Consider the following 19,815-nt stretch of genomic DNA (forward strand, 5'->3'; position numbering starts at 1 on the left):
TCCCCACTAATAGTTCTAAATGAAATCAACAATCATATACTTGTTACTTTTACTGCTGCATTATTCACATGGAGCAAATCACTTCCCCTGGTCTGTGAGCATTGTTATAAGCTCTAATAATCTTCACATTATGTTGGTATCTTTTTATGAACTGACTAGATCAGAACTACCATCTGTCATTCTCTGCAAGTGGCTGAAAATGACAAGAGTACTATTTTCGATTAAATTGCAAGTAATTGTGTGACTGCAACTGTCAGAGAATTATCATCTCTTTTTGGATATATATATTTTATTACTATTATGATTATGCGCCCTTAACAACCTCCCTTGTCTAGGTACACGATGTTCTTTCTTTGTGCCTACTGGAAACAGCAGAGATACCATCATGGTACATAGATAAGTAAGAATTCCATCTTTGGTATTTTCGCCTTCTGCTTTGTCATTTTTATGACTAACCCTTAAGGCACTGCAGTTATCCCTGCTTCACCTTTCAGGTAATACATATGCATGTCTTGATCCATTCAAAAGAAGTGCTCCTCCTAAAATAATAAGATGAGAGAAATAATAGCTAAAATTGGCAACTGCAAAAGCAATAGATCATGGTAGTCTTTTGAATAGGACTCAGCAAGCTCCTCCTGAGTTATGGGAGGCAGTAGCTTCTACATTTCCTGAGCCAAATTATGAGCCAAATGGAGTCTGAGTGTTGCAGGGTCTGATGCCTTCCGCATCTCCTTCCCATCAAATCATCCCTGTAGAGGCTCATAACATATCAAATCAACAGCAACAGTTCAAAAAACATGGTAGAAATTATTAGAAATAACCATAAGTAAAAACAAAAAATAAAAATCAATATGCAACATTATATAGTAAAGGTAAGGGGACTCCTGACCATTAGGTCCAGCTGTGACTGACTCTGGGGTTGTGGTGCTCATCTCACTTTATTGGCTGAGGGAGCCGGCATACAGCTTCCGGGTCATGCGGCCAGCATGACTAAGCCACTTCTGGTGAACCAGAGCAGTGCATGGAAATGCCGTTTACCTTCCCGCTGGAGCGGTACCTATTTATCTACTTGCACTTTGATGTGCTTTTGAACTGCTAGGTTGGCAGGAGCAGGGACCGAGCAACGGGAGCTCACCCTGTTATAGGAATTTGCGGGGATTTGAACCACCGACCTTCTGATCGGCAAGTCCTAGGCTCTGTGGTTTAACACACAGCGCCACCGGCGTCCTGCAACATTATATAAAACAATACAAATGCCTTAAACTAATTCAACAGCTTAAACTAAACAATACTCCATAGAACAATACAAAAAATATGATGCTGTGGTCTAAACTACTGAGTCTCTTGGGTTTGCCAATCAGATGTTTGGCGGTTCGAATCCCCATGATGAGATGAGCTCTGGTTGCTCTGTTCCAGCTCCTGCCAATCAAGCAGTTCGAAAACACACCAGTGCAAGTAGATAAATAAGTACCACTGCAACGGGAAGGTAAATGGTGTTTCTGTGCACTCTGGTTTCCGTCACGGTGTTCCATTGCACCAGAAGCCGTTTAGTCATGCTGGCCACATGACCCAGAAAGTTGTCTGTGGACAAACGCCGGCTCCCTCGACCTGAAAGCAAGCAAACAAACTGAGACAGGGACAAATAGAAGAGGATGCCTTCACCCCAGTATGGCTCCCCTTTATCACATACACAGCTCAACAAGACGACAACAAGAACCCACCGACATCATCCAAATACTTTTGGCTTTCTAAGCCTTCCTCCCATCACAATTGCAAAGAAACCACACTGCAACCAGCCACAGACAACCAACCACACGCTGCCCTCCCAATCCCTCTCCCTACCAAGGTCCTGTAACAAGCAAATAAAAAGCAAACCTATCCAGTTGACGCTGACACCAAAAAATCCCACACAAATTAAGTAGAAGAACTTATATTATTTGCCACCACCCCACCACCCTTTTTCTCTTCCCAATCTTATATTACATACAACACTAATGTCTCGCAACAAATATAAATGATCTGTAGAAAACCCAACCTGAAAAAGAGACAATGTGTGTACTTTACAAAAGAAAACCTTTATTTAAAAAAAAAAAAAAATGCACCCATATCCAACACTTTGGATCCAATGGAATCATACTTCTGTACCAATCAGTTTCTGTCTTTATCTCCCCATTTTTCTTCCTTTCGTAAAATAAGACACAATTTCTACGATTAATTTCCTTTCTCTTTGTGTCCTATCAATTCAAATGATGGGACTATAAGCAGAGCCTTAACTTTTCCCCTCTATGTGCCCCTCTTACATCTCCTTTAGTTGTAAAATACATAATAAAAAGTCTAGTTTAAAACATAGAGGTCATTGTGAGATGGGTAGAAGAGTAGTTTCAAGTACACATTGCTGGATCTGCCATAAATTAAGGGCTCATCGGAACTTCCTTGTGTGCCGCATTTCTAGAAACAGGTTCATGCTTTAAAGCTCCGTGTCAGAGTGCTGCTATTATTATTTTTTACCTCCAGCACTTTCTCCATGAAAACCCATTGGAAACAATTCTGCAGAAAACTCAAAATGCTGTTTGTTCCAATTCAGCATCAAGAGAGTGTTTTCCTGAGGAAGGCTATGGGAAGTACTTGCACACAGACTGGTAAAGACTGGGGCATGGGTGGCGCTGTGGTCCAAACCACTGAGCCTCTTGGGCTTGCCGATCAGAAGGTCGGTGGTTTGAATCCCCATGATGGGGTGAGCTCCCGTTTCTCTGTCCCAGCTCCTGCCAAACTAGCAGTTCAAAAGCACACCAGTGTGAGTAGGTAAATAGGTACTGCTGTAGGGGGAAGGTAAATGGCGTTTCCATGTGCTCTGGCACTTGTCACAGTGTCCAATTGTGCCAGAAGCAGTTTAGTCCTGCTGCCCACATAACCTGGAAAGCTGTCTGTGGACAAATGCCAGCTCCCTCAATGATCTGAACTGACTTTGCATATGTTTAAATTTGTGCTAACTTTCTCTGAAAGACTTCCTTAATGGGTTGAAATGCTGACATTAGGTTCCGGAGCTACTAGGGAAGAAAAAATGTTTCAATTAATTGTTGAAAGTCATCAGCAAGGATCAAAATTTAAGATGTTTGTGGTGGTGGGTTTTTGTGGGTTTTTTTAAATGAACATTAAAAATTGTGAAATGTTGCCAGGTTTTAAATGTGCATAAAACTTATTTTCAACTGTAACTCCGCACAGATTTATTTGGGAGTGGTTCCTATGGGTCAATAGCGCTTACTTCAAAATAATTGTATTTAGACTGATAATTTGAATTTCGTGTTTTGACAATAGCATCTCTTGGTGGTTAGATTACTTATATGTGACTGTTACATTTAAAGTACATAATCCTTAAGTTTTGTTGACATTTCTTAAACTGCAAATGAATTTTCAAGACTGCTTCCAGCCACCTACTGTTGTTCTGCAGATGGAATACATTCTCAAGAAGTATAAGTGGGTATCTGCTCAGATATGTGTGGGTTGATAGCACAGTTCTCTGTTTTCTCTCTCTTTCCTTTCAGTCTAGTTGCTCTAGTTGAATAAGATTCATTCACTTTGGCCTTATGCCTTGGCAATTAAACATCTTATTCAGAAAGTATCTTCATGCCACAATAATTGCAACTAGCGTTAGACTGAAGTATTTGACCCAGAAATTTCTGTAAATTAGATTAATTTTCAGGGGAATGCGTGAATATTAAGGATTTTTGTCCTTTTAAATATGAGATTACTGAGTCTCTTTCCCTCTTTCTCACTCACTTCTACAAAAAGATAGAAGCCTTTGACACTGTTTCAAGCTGCTCTCAGCAGCACATCTATATCCTTGGAAAAGAATAGCCCACGAGAACAATACTATATTGTGATTCATTCCTGCAGGGGGCAAGAAAAAGGATTGGTCAATCCCAACAAGGTGACTTTCTTGTATATAGGTATGTGTTTGGTGTTGCCCATGTGAATGCAGGGCTTTAAATGTTACCATAGTGTCATAGGGTGATTCCACAGAGAAGCTTGCAATGTTTCCCATTCATACCTATTCACCCAAATTGCAGGGGAGGGATATGGAAGATGTGAAAATCTTCCACTGGCCCCGTGCTTGTTCTCAAGCATCAACAAGTCCCGCCTCTTCTTTTTGCATTTAGTCCTTTTCTTCACACCAGGTTCAAAGTCATGGCTTAGCTAGTGAAGAAGACTGAGATGGAAAAGGAAGCAAGAGGTCAAAGTGGACAAGCATCAAAAAAATCAATGAAAATGAACTTGAGATCAGAGCTGGAAACACAAGCTTCACCTCTCTCCACTGCTTGACTAGTAAACACAAGCTACACATTACAGCTGCAATTCTGTTTGAATCCAATTGACTTCAATGGTATTTAGGCAGTCTGTGTGCAAGACTGAAGCCTATATATAATATACTGTGGTTTTTAAAAAGAGAGAAAAAGGGGATGGAGGAATCATTCAGCAAACATGCTAAAATTCCACGCAACGCACTTTGGAGCCAATCTTTACTGTCTCAAATCCTTGGCAGCATAAACAGAGAGAATTTCCAATTAAAATAATAGAAGCCTTAGAATAAATGGTTTCCTACAGGGGCTGCTGTAGTAGATTTGATTCTCGAAGCTGTTTTGTTTGATGGCAGCTGGAGCCAATTTGTGTCCACATTGAGCAGTTCATATTTGCCACCAGTAAAATGCTAAGTCTGTAAAGTATCTTAAAGAGAAAAGCAGTCTGTGCTATGATGGAAACTTAAGAGAGGGAAAGAGAGGGATAAATATCACTAAAGACAAATGTGGAACAGGTAATCACCAATTGTGGGACTATAATTGCCCACTTGGTTTAAATTAGATTTTCTGCACTCACTCAATCAACACACGGCCCAGTGCCCTGCAGTTTACATGGCAAGGCTCTTATCTGCATTGCAGTTTCTTCTTAAAAATTGTACATCAGCAAAGATTTCAGCTTTGCTAAACAGTTGCCTGTTCTCTTGTGCCAAAGCCCCCAAGCCTAGCAGCAAAGATTTCAGCCAGTTTGTAAGTATAGAATATGCATTGTTAGATGGACTCTTCAAGCTGTAGATAGACTATTCATTTGGGTCAATTCATTTGAACATGAAGATTTGTTTGTAAACCTTCAAAGCCTTTAGTTATTCACTAAAAGGTTCATATACAAGCTGTTAACATGAGATTTGGGGAAGGTAGAAAGATAACCAAGAATCTGTCAATGCACTTAATTCAGCCAGGAAGGTGATCTATTATATCCTGGTGCACTAAATTCCACTAGGGTTGCCCAGGCTGATCTTAAGGGTAATTTTTCCTAGGGTGTGTGTTTTTTAACCGTCTCCAAAGTCACTGGCAATAAAATCATTACATGACAAAAATGGATACTTACTTTGTTCGCAAAAAGCTTCCAGGCAGAGCAATCCCACCAGGAATGTGTGTGGCGGGGTGGGCGGGGGCAGAGAATCCAAGTCTTACAAAGCCTTCCAGACAGGCAGCAGGATGGTTAAGTGGGGAGAAAATTCATTCTCTCTTTCTTTCCCTTTCTGGGATTTTCTTTTTCGTTTTACAATTTTCATTACATGGTTTCTAAGAAGAGGGAGAATGCGTATGCCAGAATAAGAATAATTTAATTTATTACTTATACTCTGCCCACTCTGTGCGGTGCCAACAGAATATTAAAAACACGATAAAACATCAAACATTAAAAACTTCCCTAAACAGGGTTGCCTTCAGATGTCTTCCAAAAGTCAGATAGTTGTTTATTTCCTTGACATCTGATGGGAGGGCGTTCCACAGGGCGGGCACCACGACCGAGAAGGCCCTATGCCTGGTTCCCTGTAACCTCACTTCTCGCAGTGAGGGAACTGCCAGAAGGCCCTCGGAGCTGGACCTCAGTGTCCGGACTGAACGATGGGGGTGGAAACATTCCTTTAGGTCTCCATCTCCTGGTTCAGGGTGTGCTAAGGAAATAGGAAGGCTGTAGATCCTTCTGACTCAAGTGATCCCCTGATCTGTCACTACTAACCAATAATACAGCTCTGACATTAGTAAAGCAGGGGTTGTTAAGGTTTCCACAACAGCTGGCCGGAGCCTTGTGAGATCTCCCTCTCAGAGGACAGCCCACATCTAATGGCTTCTGGGTCCATCTCCTAGGGACCATGCCATTGCATCCTCAGTGGATTTTGATGACTGGTTCTGCTAGTTCAGGGGTGGCCAACTTCCAAGGGACTGTGATCTACTCACAGACATAAGGACTGGCAGTGATCTAGCCCTGGGATTCAGGTCAAAGTTGTTGAGCTTTTCTTAGGGGAGCCTACGATCTACCTGTTTGACATGCCTGTGCTACTGCAAAGGTAAGGAAATGCAAATTAGGGTTATGTTCTTTTTGAGCAGTGGGTTCAGCAGCAACAGCAAGGCTTCTCCATGCAGAGCTCTGGAGAAGATGAGCTCAAATGTTGTTTCAGCAGCAGTCATCCTGGAACTGAGCTTTAAATAGGTGCTGCACCTAGTTCCACTTTCCATGAGAGAACTGTCTTCAGTTAAAGGGGCACAGCATACATTAGCAATCACTGACTATGAATGAGCAGGAAAGATTGTGATTGCCCAAGGTCTTCTGAGCTGGAGTCTTTGGGTCAGAAAGGTCCTGGCAAAATGGGCGCCTTTGGGGCAAGTGCTTCTGGTTCAGTATCTGCATCTGAGGGATATTCCCTTTCCCAATCTCAATCCCCAGCCTCATCCTCTGAGGAAGGGGAGTCTGACCACAGGTTCAAGACAGACTTTTTCTTGGAATAGGAAAGAAAGTCAATGCAATGGTGAAAGTGCCTTGATCCACAGGGTGGTCAGGGTACTAGATTGTGCAAGTTAATATCCAGATACAGAGGTCTGATGCCTTAGAGGTTATCCCCAAAACAGTAGCAGTAAGGGAGAGAGGAACCATGTGACTTTAAGGACACACAAACACACACACAAAGAGAGAGAGGTGTTCCAAAAAAATAAAATAAAAAGTTTCCCTTTTAGTCTTTTTTATCTGTTTATTTCTGTAAATATGTAGAGGTTTCCTTTAGGAAACCCATTCAAGATGTCTTACATCATGGATAGGCAAACTAAGGCCTGGGGGCCGGATCCAGCCCAATCGCCTTCTAAACCCGGCCCGCAGACGGTCCAGGAATCAGCCTGTTTTTAGATGAGTAGAATGTATCCTTTTTAAAATACATCTGGGTTATTTGTGAAGCCTGCCCGGTGTTTTTACATGAGTAGAATGTGTGCTTTTATTTAAAAGGCATCTCTGGGTTAATTGTGGGGCATAGGAATTTGTTCTCCCCCGCCCCTTCCAAAATATAGTCTGGCCCCCCCCACAAGTTGTGAGGGACAGTGAACTGCCCCCCTGCTGAAAAAGTTTGCTGACCCCTGCCTTACATGATAGAATCAGATAAAAAGGCACTGCAATAAGGAAAAGAAGCACTGTTGACTCTCTTCCTTATGGTTGCTGCTCCAAAGGATTGCAAATAAAGCCCACCTGTCTGTGAATATGTCTGCCTGTTGTCCATTGGCTGATCTTCTATGGTAGACCCATTTTGAAAAGATTGCAGCATTTCACCCTCTGACATAGCATTCAGAAATGAGCAGTTGACATTCTCCAGCTAGCTGCAACTTACATTTTGGAAGCTGTTAGGTGCATTAACAATAATGTCAAGGTCAGTGCCATTGACCAAATCTTTATGGTAATACTACAATCTATTTGGGGTTTCTGCAGTATACCATGTCATTAATTAACTTCAAAATAATAGTTCAAATGGACAGGCCCCAAAGATCTGCAAGAATCAGCAGCCCCACACTTTACATTGAAAATATACTGGTGTGTAAAGAACGAACATTCTGCATATGACTTGAAACATCCATGTATGTATATACAGTATGTCTGAGACCTCTGGTCCATTTGGAGTTTCAGATGCATGTACATTGATGTTTACAGATGCTTCTGTGATGTGGGCACTATGCAGTAATTGGGCTTGCCAGGTAATGAATGGAGTTTCAGCTAATAACCCTTTTGCCTAAGAACCCCTGACATCAACAGTAGCCCAGTTCACAGAATTGCTTGTATGACAAGAGGCAACAGGCTCTGTATTCTGCTGTTTGTGCATTATTTTGTGGGCAAGTCTGCAACATACCTTTTAAGGTAAAGGTAAAGGACCCCTGGATGGTTAAGTCCAGTCAAAGGCATCTATGGGGTTGTGGTGCTCACCTCGCTTTCAGACTGAGGGAGCTGGTGTTTTTCCACAAACAGCTTTCCAGGTCATGTGGCCACATGACTAAACCGCTTCTGGTGCAACAGAACACCGTGACGGAAACCAGAGTGCACGGAAACGCCGTTTACCTTCCTGCCAGAGCGGTACCTATTTATCTACTTGCACTGGTATGCTTTCAAACTGCTAGATTGTCAGGAGCTGGGACGGAGCAGCGGGAGCTCCCCCCGTTGTGCGGATTTGAACCGCCAACCTTCTGATCGGCAAGCCCAAGAGGCTCAGTGGTTTAGACCACAGTGCTACCCGCATCCCCGCTTTACACCTTTATATGTACACAGAGGTCATCACAGTTGAAAAGGCTGGTTTCCCAATTTCATGGAAAGCTGCCTATGTGCGTTTGCACAATGGAGACATGAACCTGCTCCCGCCCATTGTTATACAAACCGAGGCTGAATCAGGTTGTGTACGTCATTTTCTGATGGGAACTGCAATAGAAAAGCGTGAGTTCTTATACCAAGCAACATGTGTGAGCAAACTGTTAAAATCCTGTCTTAACACATTGGATGCAACATGCCGCCCACATGGCATTGCCACAGCTCCTTTTGTCAGTACATTTTGTTATTTTAATATCAGTATGAGGAAAAATATATGTTGACAGTAGGCTTCTATGATCCTTTTCTCTTTTTGTTACTGAGCCCCTTTTCTGTGGAGTTTAATTATAATCTGTCACTGGAATTTGTCACAGCTGTCTTTGCTCCAGATCCACAAATCAAATGAGGTGTTTGTTTCAAAGCCATGGGGGAGAGAGAGAGAAAGAAAAGGGTTTCTTCAATGTGGCCAATTCCTGATTGTGTGTGTGGTTTCTCCTTAATATTTTTAGAGCAGAAAACAATAAGCAATATCATATGGAAGAAAGAGAAACACACACACACACACACACACACACACACACACACCTACAACTGCTTTGTGCTTCTATCGCACCATTCAAAACATCTAACACAATGAGTTTCAAACAGGGATAGCATTCTATACTTCTGATTCCTATTTCAGGTCTGGTGGACAATGTTTTTAAGATGAAAGCTCAAAGTTGGGTGGAATTCAGTGGCATTTGTTAGTTGGAAACATCTAATTAGAACGTAAGAGAATGCCCAGAAATTCTTCAAAGCCAGTTGATTTTTCAATGCATGTAACAATGTAACGTGGTTCTTCTTTCCATTCATGCTAACCACAGGATCTTTAGAAACTGGGCAGGTTGTTCAGTGGTGAGCAGCTTGATCTAGTATTTTAATGAAGTTTTCTCAGGAAAGAAATACAATTTGTGTGATGATTTCTTTAGTTCTTAAAACCTCACTTGCAGTTCTACTCTTAAGGTTGCGTCCCATCTGCTGATAGAAGGCATCTATCAACAGCAGGAGAGGGAGGAAGGTTTCTCCCTCCTCCCCGTAGTCCCATTCTCCCAAAAATCTCCTTTCATTGTTGGGGCACCCCCCGGCCCAAATTAGGATATTCACCAATCACTAAAATCACCACAAATTACCACCATCACCTGCTCCACTGATTCCTTCTATCAGCAGAGAGAAACCCCTGGATGCAAGAGAAATTACTGCTGCAAGGAAAAGTTTGGCAAGTGCAGTGGACGCTCAGGTTACGAATGTGATCCATGCGGGAGGCACGTTCACAACCTGCAGCGTCCCCAACCCGCAGCACCGCGTCTGTGCACGTGCGGGTTGCGATTCGGCACTTCTGCACATGCGCAAAGTGTGATTTAATGCTTCTGCACATGCACAAGCACTGAAACCAGGAAGTAATCCGTTCCAGTACTTCTGAGTTTCGACACATCCGTAACCCGAAAATGTGCAACATGAAGCATCTGTAACCCAAGGTATGACTGTACCACTTTTCCTGTGATGGTGAATGGCCACTGAATTCTGCACCATTTGCAGTTTGTAAACTGTCTGCAAAGCAGCCTGATGTATAATGCACTGCAGCAGTCCAACTTAGATGTTCCCGGACCATAAACAACAGAAGTTAGACTTTCCCTGTCCTGGATAGGGCTGCTGCTGAACCACCAGTGAGAGCTGATGGAAGACACTCAATGCCACCAAGGTCACCTGAGCCTTGAATGACAGTAGTAGTCCCAGAAGTACCTGCAAGCTGAGCCCCTGATCCTTTAGAGGGAGCGCAACTGAAATATACTCAGAGTCGCAAAGTGATTTCATGCTCTTTATTCAGCTCATAGTGGTGAGGAGGAATGAATAATGTCCCCTCACAGTATCTGCTTTATATACATTATTTACACAATGGGCTGCACATGATTGGCTAATTCTGGAATTCTACTGTAAGCCAATCAGGTTGTGGATTCACTTCTATCTGGAGCAGGATTGGGTGGTTCCTGCCAACCAATCATACTGCTGCATTGTTCTAGGACCAATCAGACTGCTGCATTCTGAATCCTATTGTTCTAGGACCAATCAGACTGCTTCAGTTTGGATCCTATTCAACTCAGTACATAACACCCCTCCCCTCTAAGTTCCAGTCCTGCCCGGGAGGTCGCATTCATAGTCCTCAAGGTATGCCGGCGGCCTACGTGTGCGTTGTGGCCTGGGGTGTTCCCTGGTCCGGGCTCCGGGTTCTGGCTCGTGTTCCAAGGATGCTGGCTGTGATGCGGCTGTTTGGTCTGGTGCAACCGGCTCGCTCAGTCGTGGTTCTGGTTCCGGTGTCCTTTCGGCCTCACGGGTCCTCTCTGTACGACACGGGGCCTCACGGGTCCTCTCTGTACGACATGGGGCCAGTGACCCTGGTGATTGTGGCGGGTACCCATGCTGGGCCTGCCCCAAAATTCTTTGCGTACACTGGGTCCTGGGCCTCGAAGGTCCGGGGGTTCCTGCCTTCCCCCACCACTACCTCATCCTGAGCTCTATCGGGGTGAAGGCGGTCCAATCTGATTGCAAGGCGCCGACCCATTAGTAGTTCAGCGGGGCTCCGGCCAGTCGTTGAGCTGGGGGTGCTGTGCTGTGCTAGAAGGAATGTGGCAAGGCGGTACTCCCAGTCCCCTTGCGTCATGCGGCGAAGGGTGTCCTTGGTGGTCCGCACCATGCGTTCTGCTTGGCCATTGGTGGCAGGGTGGAACGGCGCCGAACGGATGTGGCGGATGGCGTTCTGCGCTGTGAAGGTTTGGAATTCTCCTGACGTAAATGCAGTCCCGTTGTCTGAGACGAGAGTGTCAGGGAGCCCGTGGGTTGCAAACAGCCTGCGTAGTACCCGGATGGCTGCGGACGTGGAAGTGGACGGTACCAGTGCGACTTCCAGCCATTTGGTGTAGGAGTCCACCACTATGAAGAATGTTTTCCCCTGAAAGGGGCCAGCGAAATCCACATGCAGGCGTGACCATGGTGCTCGGGCGGACTCCCAGGACTGGACTGGGGCCCTTGGGGGATCTGGGCGGGATTCTTGGCAGGCCTGGCAGTGTTTGACCCAGGCCTCTATCTCTCCATCGATCCCCGGCCACCACACATAACTCCTGGCAAGGGCCTTCATTCTTACTACCCCTGGATGTGTCTCGTGTAGGGCTGTGAGGACCCTTTTGCAGAGGGGCTGGGGAACAACGACTCTGCTTCCCCATAACAGGCACCCCTTGTGGGCCGACAGTTCATGTTTGCGGGTTGTGTAGCCGGCGAATTCTGGCCCGGGGCTGCTGCTGGGCCATCCCCTCCACACCCAGTCCAGGACCCGGGAGATGACCCTATCTTTCTTGGAATGGTGTGCAACTTCTTGTGCCTGAATGGGGCGGTCGGGAAGCAGCTCCAGGCTCATAACCTCTTGTGCAGGTGCTGGGTCAGGGCCTGTTTCCGGTAGTGGTAGCCTGCTGAGGGCGTCCGCATGGCCCATCGCCTTCCCAGGTCGGTGAATCAGTGCATACTGGTAGCTGGCAAGGAAAATTGACCACCTGAGGACGCGAGGAGACAGCACTTGGGGGGTCTGCTTTTCGGGGGCAAACAAGCCAAGCAACGGCTTGTGGTCAGTCACCACGGTGAAGGGCCGCCCGTACAAGAAATCATGGAATTTTTTTACTCCCTTTACGATTGCCAGACCCTCCTTGTCGATTTGCGAGTAGTTCCGCTCGGTTGTGTTGAGTGTCTGGGAAAAGTACGCCACCGGTACCTCTCTTCCATCCGGGAGTTGGTGCCCCAGGACAGCTCCAATGCTATAGGGTGAGGCGTCGCATGCTAGCACCACCGGCAGCCTCTCGTCGAAGTGTGCCAAGACCGAGTTTGAGACAAGCAAGTCCTTGACTGCCTGGAATGCGGCCTCCTGGCGCTGGCCCCACACCCAAGGGGCCCGCTTGTCCAGGAGTCTGTGTAGGGGCTCCGCTACCGCCGCCTTGTGGGGAAGGAAGGAATGGTAAAAGTTCAATAGTCCCAAGAAGGCCTGAAGTTCAGTCTTGCTCTTGGGCGCTGGGGCATCACAAATGGCCCGTACCTTGTCCCCAGTCGGGTGGACCCCTTCTGCGTCCACCATAAATCCCAGAAAGTCCACCTGAGGCACTCCTAGTAGACATTTTTCCCGCTTCACCTTGAGACCCGCCGTCTGGAAACGGTGCAGAACGGTGCGGAGGCGGTCCTCAAACTCCTCTGGTGTGGGGCCGGCAATCAACACATCATCGAAGAAGGGGGTGACGCCAGGAATCCCTTTAAGGAGAGAGTCCATTATATTCTGGAATATGCCTGGTGCCACGCTGACACCGAATTGCAGCCGCTTTACCCTGAACGCTCCTCTGTGCGTCACAATCGTCTGTGCCTCTGCTGTGGCCTCATCTACTGGCAGCTGTTGATATGCTTGGGCCAAGTCCAGCTTGCCAAAAATTTTCGACCCAGCCAGGGTGGCAAGGACATGGCTGACCACTGGCACTGGGTATGTGTGGGCCGTGAGGGCCTTGTTTATGGTACATTTGTAGTCTGCGCAGATGCGGACCGAACCATTAGGCTTGACGGGTGTGACGATTGGGGTTTCCCAGGGAGCATTAGGCACCGGCTCCAGCACTCCTTGCTCTACGAGTCGGTCCAATTCCTCGTCTATACGGGGTTTCAAGGCGAACGGGACCCGGCGGGCCTTGAGCCTGACCGGTCGTACTGCGGGGTCAAGCTGTAGCGCAATGGGGGGGCCCGTATACTGTCCCAATTTCCCATCGAAAACCCCTGGAAATTCCTTGCATATGGCGTCCACGTCCACTTGTAAGCTAGTGTGGTTCACCCCGGTGACAGCTAGCCCCAGTGGTCCAAACCATGCCAATCCCAGTAAGCTAATGTAGGGGCCCTTGACCACAAGCAAGTCCAGTTGCCGCGTCCGCCCTCGGTATTGCACCCTGAAGGTCCCCACCCCCATTGTGGGGACCTTACGTTTCTGGAAGTCCCGGAGGGTGAATGGGGCCGGCCTGAGTTTGGGACCCCCAGTGGGACACAGTTTCCTTAAGGTCCTTGCCGAGATTATGGATAGAGTTGAACCCGTGTCAAGCTCCATGCGGCATGGGGCCCCCTCTATCTGTACCTCTACATAAATTTTCTCTACGTTGGGGTGGGGCAACTGGTATACCTGGAAGTCCGTGAGCTCCGTCGAGTTGCCTTGGTGCGTTGGGCCCCGGGACCTGGGGCTCTTGGATTGGTCATCTGATGCCTGGTGTCGGGTGGGCCGAGCCCGACACACCCGGGCGATGTGTCCCGATTTTCTGCACTGCCTGCACTCTGCGTTGCGGAAACGGCAGGTCCTCCTCTCGTGACTCTCCCCGCAGCTTGCGCAGTTCCCTCCTTCTCGTCGAGGCAGCTGTGGTCTGTGCGCTGCTTGAGTGCGCTGCTGTACTCGGTGCACCTCCTCCCTGTCGGATCCTGAGTCGTCGGTGAGGTCTTCATGGTGGACCCTCGGTTGGGATGGCAGGCTCGGCCGTGCCTCTTGGGTCGACCTCTCGGCAGCTTCTGTTGCCAGGGCCTCCTCCAGAGCGACCTGGAACGTTAGGTCCTTCTTAGCGTAGAGGCGTCGTTGCAGCTTCTCATCCTTCAGGCCACCGACGAGGCGGTCACGAAGCATGTTCTCCAGCTCTGAGAAGTTGCAGAACCGGGCGGCTTGGCGGAGAGAGGTCACAAACCCAGTTATGGTTTCCCCAGGGGCTTGCCGCTTTGCGTAGAAGGCATTTCGACGAGCCACCACTGAGGGCTGCGGCGAAAAGTGCCCCTTCAGCTGTTCCATTATTGTTTTGTATGGAACAGTAGCGACGTCTTCAGGCGCAAGGAGAGCCCGGGCAATTTCAAACGTCTCCTCTCCGCAGACGCTGAAGAATATCGCCCTCTTCTTGGCGTCTTCTTCGTCGGTGACCCCTTTGGCTTCTAGGAGGAAGGTGAAACGGGAGGCGTACGCTTCCCAGTCTCCAGATGCTGGGTTGAATGGCGAGAAGCTGCTGTTGGCTGCCATTCTGAGTTCCTTGTGCCCCGGAGCTGAAGCCTGGATACACGGTGCGAGGCAGCGGTGCGGCAGTTGGCGGTGCTGCGGTGCTGTGTGTGGCAGTCAGCTCAGCGGGATCCCATCCTCGTCGCCAGTGAAATATACTCAGAGTCGCAAAGTGATTTCATGCTCTTTATTCAGCTCATAGTGGTGAGGAGGAATGAATAATGTCCCCTCACAGTATCTGCTTTATATACATTATTTACACAATGGGCTGCACATGATTGGCTAATTCTGGAATTCTACTGTAAGCCAATCAGGTTGTGGATTCACTTCTATCTGGAGCAGGATTGGGTGGTTCCTGCCAACCAATCATACTGCTGCATTGTTCTAGGACCAATCAGACTGCTGCATTCTGAATCCTATTGTTCTAGGACCAATCAGACTGCTTCAGTTTGGATCCTATTCAACTCAGTACATAACAGCAACCCATCCAATTTGCAACAGTTTCACAATAAATACCTGATTAAAAGAACAGCTGTATGTGTTCACATTTGATTACTAAACAGAAAGAGAATGACTTAGGAGGCCCTTTTGAAGGATAGGAGTAAAAAAAGCTAAAGGACCCCTGGATGGTTAAGTCCAGTCAAAAGTGACTATGGGGTTGCAGCACTCATTTCACTTCCCAGGCCAATGGAGCCAGTGTTTGTCCACAGACATATTTCCAGGTCATGCGGCCAGCATGACTAAACCATTTATGGTGCAACGTGATGGAAACCAGAGCATGTAAACAGAGTGGTACCTATTTATCTACTTGCACCAGTGTGCTTTCAAACTGCTAGGTTGGCTACATGTGTCCTTGAAGGACAGAACCAGCCCTGAAACTCAGGTACTGCCAGGGCAAAGTGAGACACCTCTGGTCTAGATGGAAAATGGCAAGATCTCTCCTCTGGCATGGTGGCGCTTTCACTGCTAGGTAATCTCAAGAACTCTCTGCCTCACCTTAGATCTTAATAAAACAACAAATGCAAATAGAAACAGCCCGGGGAAGCAAATGTAACTGTAGTGCTGTTCTAGCAAGCTGCCTCAGCTTCTGTAGGCTGAAAGCTAGCCTTAGCTGGACAGCAGCAGATCAAGTTGGAGTTGTGTTCACAATCATGTGATTATAACTGGGGAACCTCTCCTAAGCAAGAAGAGATAACGTGGCTGTGATCTGTTTTATACAAGCGCCTCATTCTTAACTCTTGCACAGTCTGTGGCTTTGTGGAGTGCATCTCTCAAGAGACCCATCAGTCACTGAAAAGTATTTATTCTGAAAGAAGGAAAGATCTTCAAGGTCTCCAGCAATAGACCATTGAATTAAAGTTTCTACCTCTGCTACAATCATAGTGACCCGTGAGTCTCACAGATCACTGTACTTCTACACCCTCCTAAGCCACTGAGCCCCTTGGGCTTGCTGATCCCATTGTGCCAGAAGCTACTGTCAGGTCCATCATGAGACGTCTGCCAGCTTCTAATCACAGATACCAGCAGCCTTCAAGCAAGCAAACTTACCTTATTATTGCTCCATAGCATCTCACTGCCTGAGGATTGCCTCCTTCCATTCTTCAGTTTGCCTCCTCCAAGTGGAAGAAACCTGGACAGTGCTGAATGTCACATTCATTGCCAGGTGTGTCCTGCTGGAAATAGAAAAGGGCTTTTCCCTTGGCTTGCATTTATATCCACTCAGTTGCCAAGGGCTTTTGTGACACCACAAGAAACCCACAGCCAATGGCAACAGCTGGGGAGGCATCATCTTCATTGCTCTGAGCCTCACAATGGTGGGTGGACTTATCAGTGATTGAGTGCTTGTTTATTCTGGACACGGGTGGAGCTGTGGTCTAAACCACTGAGCCTCTTGGGCTTGCCGATCGGGAGGTTGGCGGTTCGAATCCCCATGACATGGTGAGCTCCCGTTGCTGTGTTCCAGCTTCTGCCAACCTAGCAGTTTGAAGGCACACCAGTGCAAGTAGATAAATAGGTAACAATGCAGCAGGAAGGTAAATTGTGTTTCTGTGCACTCTGGCATTCGTCACAGTGTCCCATTGTGCCAGAAGCGGTTCAGTCATACTGGCCACATGACCCGGAAAGCTGTCTGTGAACAAACGATGGCTTCCTTGGCCTGAAAGTGAGATGAGCCCATAGTTGCCTTTGAGTGGACTGTCCAGGGTTCCTTTACCTTTACCTTTACTCCCTCCCAAGGACCTTAATTGTGTTCCCAGTTTTCAAGGTTACTTGTGCTCTGGGAAGGGCATGCAATCTGTTTTATGTTCCAATACTCAACAGTGCTAAAGCTAATGTAGTCATGGGCTATATAGCTCTTGACTTCTCTTGTTTTATTTCCTAAGACTCAAGATCATGCCTGTTTATTTGGTTGGAATGTCTTTCCTATATTTTTGTTTATTCATTAAGCTATTTCCTGTGGTTTCTTCAAGCCCTGAGCCTACTTCTCCTTTAAATGACGTATCAAGACCAATGTCCAGCCTGCATATTTTTCTTATGGGGAAGACATTCAAATGTGATTTGATCATGCTAAGTATGTAAGAACTCTATTATAGAGTTCACCTGCCTCCAAAAAGAAAATGCATATTTTAAATAATTATCTTGAATGAGTTTTTAGTGGAGAGAGGGTGTCTTTCTTATCACTCTGATTGTAAAAATTCATCATTCATATATCAACGGGGAAATAATTTTATCTATAATGATGCGACAATGATCACACAAGAGGCCTCTAATGAATCCTCCAGTTAATTATTGCTGAATTGATATAAATGTGTGACCTAATCAGTATTGTATTTCTGCTATTCAAATGGCAGAAATACACATTTATTGAGCCAAAACAGTGGGAGTTCTTTGATATAATGTAGCCCAACTTATCCTGTATATCAGAACCCAGGCTGCCAACTAAGTAGAAGAGATGTCAGACAATTCTCATAGAAATGGAAATAGGGGCAGAAATCACTGATATTAGTGTATTTTTCCTATGCTCAGAACAGAAATCAATCTAGCAAATAAAGTCAGTATCTACGGCGGTTTTCAGTCTGCAAATGATACAACAATTGATCACGTTCCCCCCGTTTGCATTGCAATTCTTTTGCATTAAAAAAAAATGTGAGTTGCAGTGAAATGAATTTTGTGAGATAACATAATAATCACACAATTAATTACATAATTCCACAGGCAGCAAGGTGAATAACAATTTAACATTATCTACTTGTGTTTTTACCTTTTATTCTGTGAACTGCCCTGAGATTGTAGCTGGGAGGTGTATAATTTTAATAAATAAAAATAAAATAAATTATACTAAAAAATAAAATACTTGTAAGTTGCTGAACTGCAGTGGAATGGAAACAGCACTGCATGTAACAAACATGGGTCTGAACAGAAATTGTCACATTCTTACTAGCTGGCTATGCAAGGCAGTGAGTGGGGGGAGTCCCAATTGTCTAACTTATTTCTCTCTTCCAAAATTCTGATGCAGTTATTTCTCTATTTTCATTTCACTCTGTCCATGGTGAACTTAAGCAGTTAACATCAATGGAACTGGGACCGAAACAAGACTTCCCATTTCTCCCTTCTCACCTATGTGCCCTCCAATCTGCTCCAGAGCCTAATTTCATCCCATTTCAATCTTGCTGGTACTCAATCATAGGTCTGTTGCACTCCATTTTGTGTAGGTTCTTTGGAAAAAGTCCACCTTTAATGCACATTATATTTTTACTTTTAACATAACATGCATTCTTTAAAGTACAACTGAATGAACTTTTCAGGCAATTCATACATCAAATATGCACTTCATGTGCATCTTTTAATTAAAAAATACACGTGCTTTTGGTGCGTAGCAAAATTCAAATATGTTCACCATCCAGTTCCGATCAGCAAGCAAGTTTGGAATTGTCAGAGCAGATCAGTCTGCTGAGAAAAGTGGACCAAACAAATTCCCCCCTTATCCTACTGGATTGTTGGGGAACCCTCTGGGACAGATTTGTTGGAGAGGGGGCAGAGAGAAAGAGGGAGTCCTATTGCACAAACAGATTTCCAACCATACAATGTTGGAATGAGCTTTAAAGAGCAGTTCAGAAACAATGTACTCATGAAGCAACAGTCCTGCTTTGACATTTAAAGTATTCCAGAATACATGGAGAGTTCTGGCAGGCCCAGCCAGAAAGCATCTGTGTTGGCAGTGGCCATACGAAATAATGGAAAGACTTGCTTGCAGAATATAACCAACTGGGTCAGTTTCACTGGTTCTTCCTGCTACTTTTTAAATATATGTGTAAAAGATTCCTGAGGATGGTTTCATACGCAGCTATATATCTTTCAAACTTATTCGTTTGGAATCGGCTCTCTTTCTCACATTATAACCCTGTTTCAGAATGCCATCCATTTTATGTCCGACATTTGGATTTCACTCAGACTGCCCTTTATGAGGAATCATAGTCTCTCTCGCCCTCTTTCTGTTCTTTATACTTCAGTTTATTGCTGGGCTGTTGGAGACAGATAGGTCCAATCCTCAAAGTGTTGCATTGAATACAAGGTCAGTTAAAGCAAATGAGCTTTGCGCACCAATGGATGTATCTGAGAGATTCACTCACAGCCGAAGACGATAAAACTCCTGAACAAGGATGAGGAAAGTTGTCCTTCTCTTTTATTTCTGACCGATTTTACATTGTTTGGGATGTAAGGCCCTATAACATGAAGCCTATATCACGTGATCTTCATCACTTTTATTTTCTACACAATTATCCCTTTCACATCTAAAATACTTCCCCCACCATTTTTTTTAAAACTACAGATGTGCACCTATAACTTTGAGCAAATAGGTAGAAAATCAAGGGAAAGAACAATTAGATCAGTGCTTTTTTTCAGGGGGTACTCAGCCCAGGCACCTCTTTTTGTCGTTGTTAAAAATTGTGGCACTTACTGTAACAACTTCAGGGTGAGTACCGGCACCTATTTTTCTAGGACCCCCCCCCCCACTGAATTAGATCATTTATAGCACTTGCACAATAGTTTCATATAAAACCAGTAACATAAGAAGTACAGTGGTACCTCAGTTTTCAAACAGCTTAGTTCACCAACAACTTGGA

The 19,815-nt window shown here is 45.6% G+C and overlaps 1 long non-coding RNA gene across 1 annotated transcript; it reads right to left on the minus strand.

Annotated features, from left to right (window-relative positions):
• Nucleotides 1-316: 316 nt before the first annotated feature.
• Nucleotides 317-16,363, minus strand: LOC308458477. Its single transcript, XR_013977459.1, has 4 exons — nt 16,241-16,363; nt 7,528-7,676; nt 5,401-5,597; nt 317-539 (listed from the first exon to the last, which is right to left on the minus strand). It is a non-coding gene; the product is annotated as an uncharacterized lncRNA (long non-coding RNA).
• Nucleotides 16,364-19,815: the final 3,452 nt, after the last annotated feature.

The sequence above is a fragment of the Podarcis pityusensis genome (genome assembly GCF_964106645.2).
Source record: "Podarcis pityusensis genome assembly, chromosome: 11".
NCBI lineage: Eukaryota > Metazoa > Chordata > Lepidosauria > Squamata > Lacertidae > Podarcis > Podarcis pityusensis.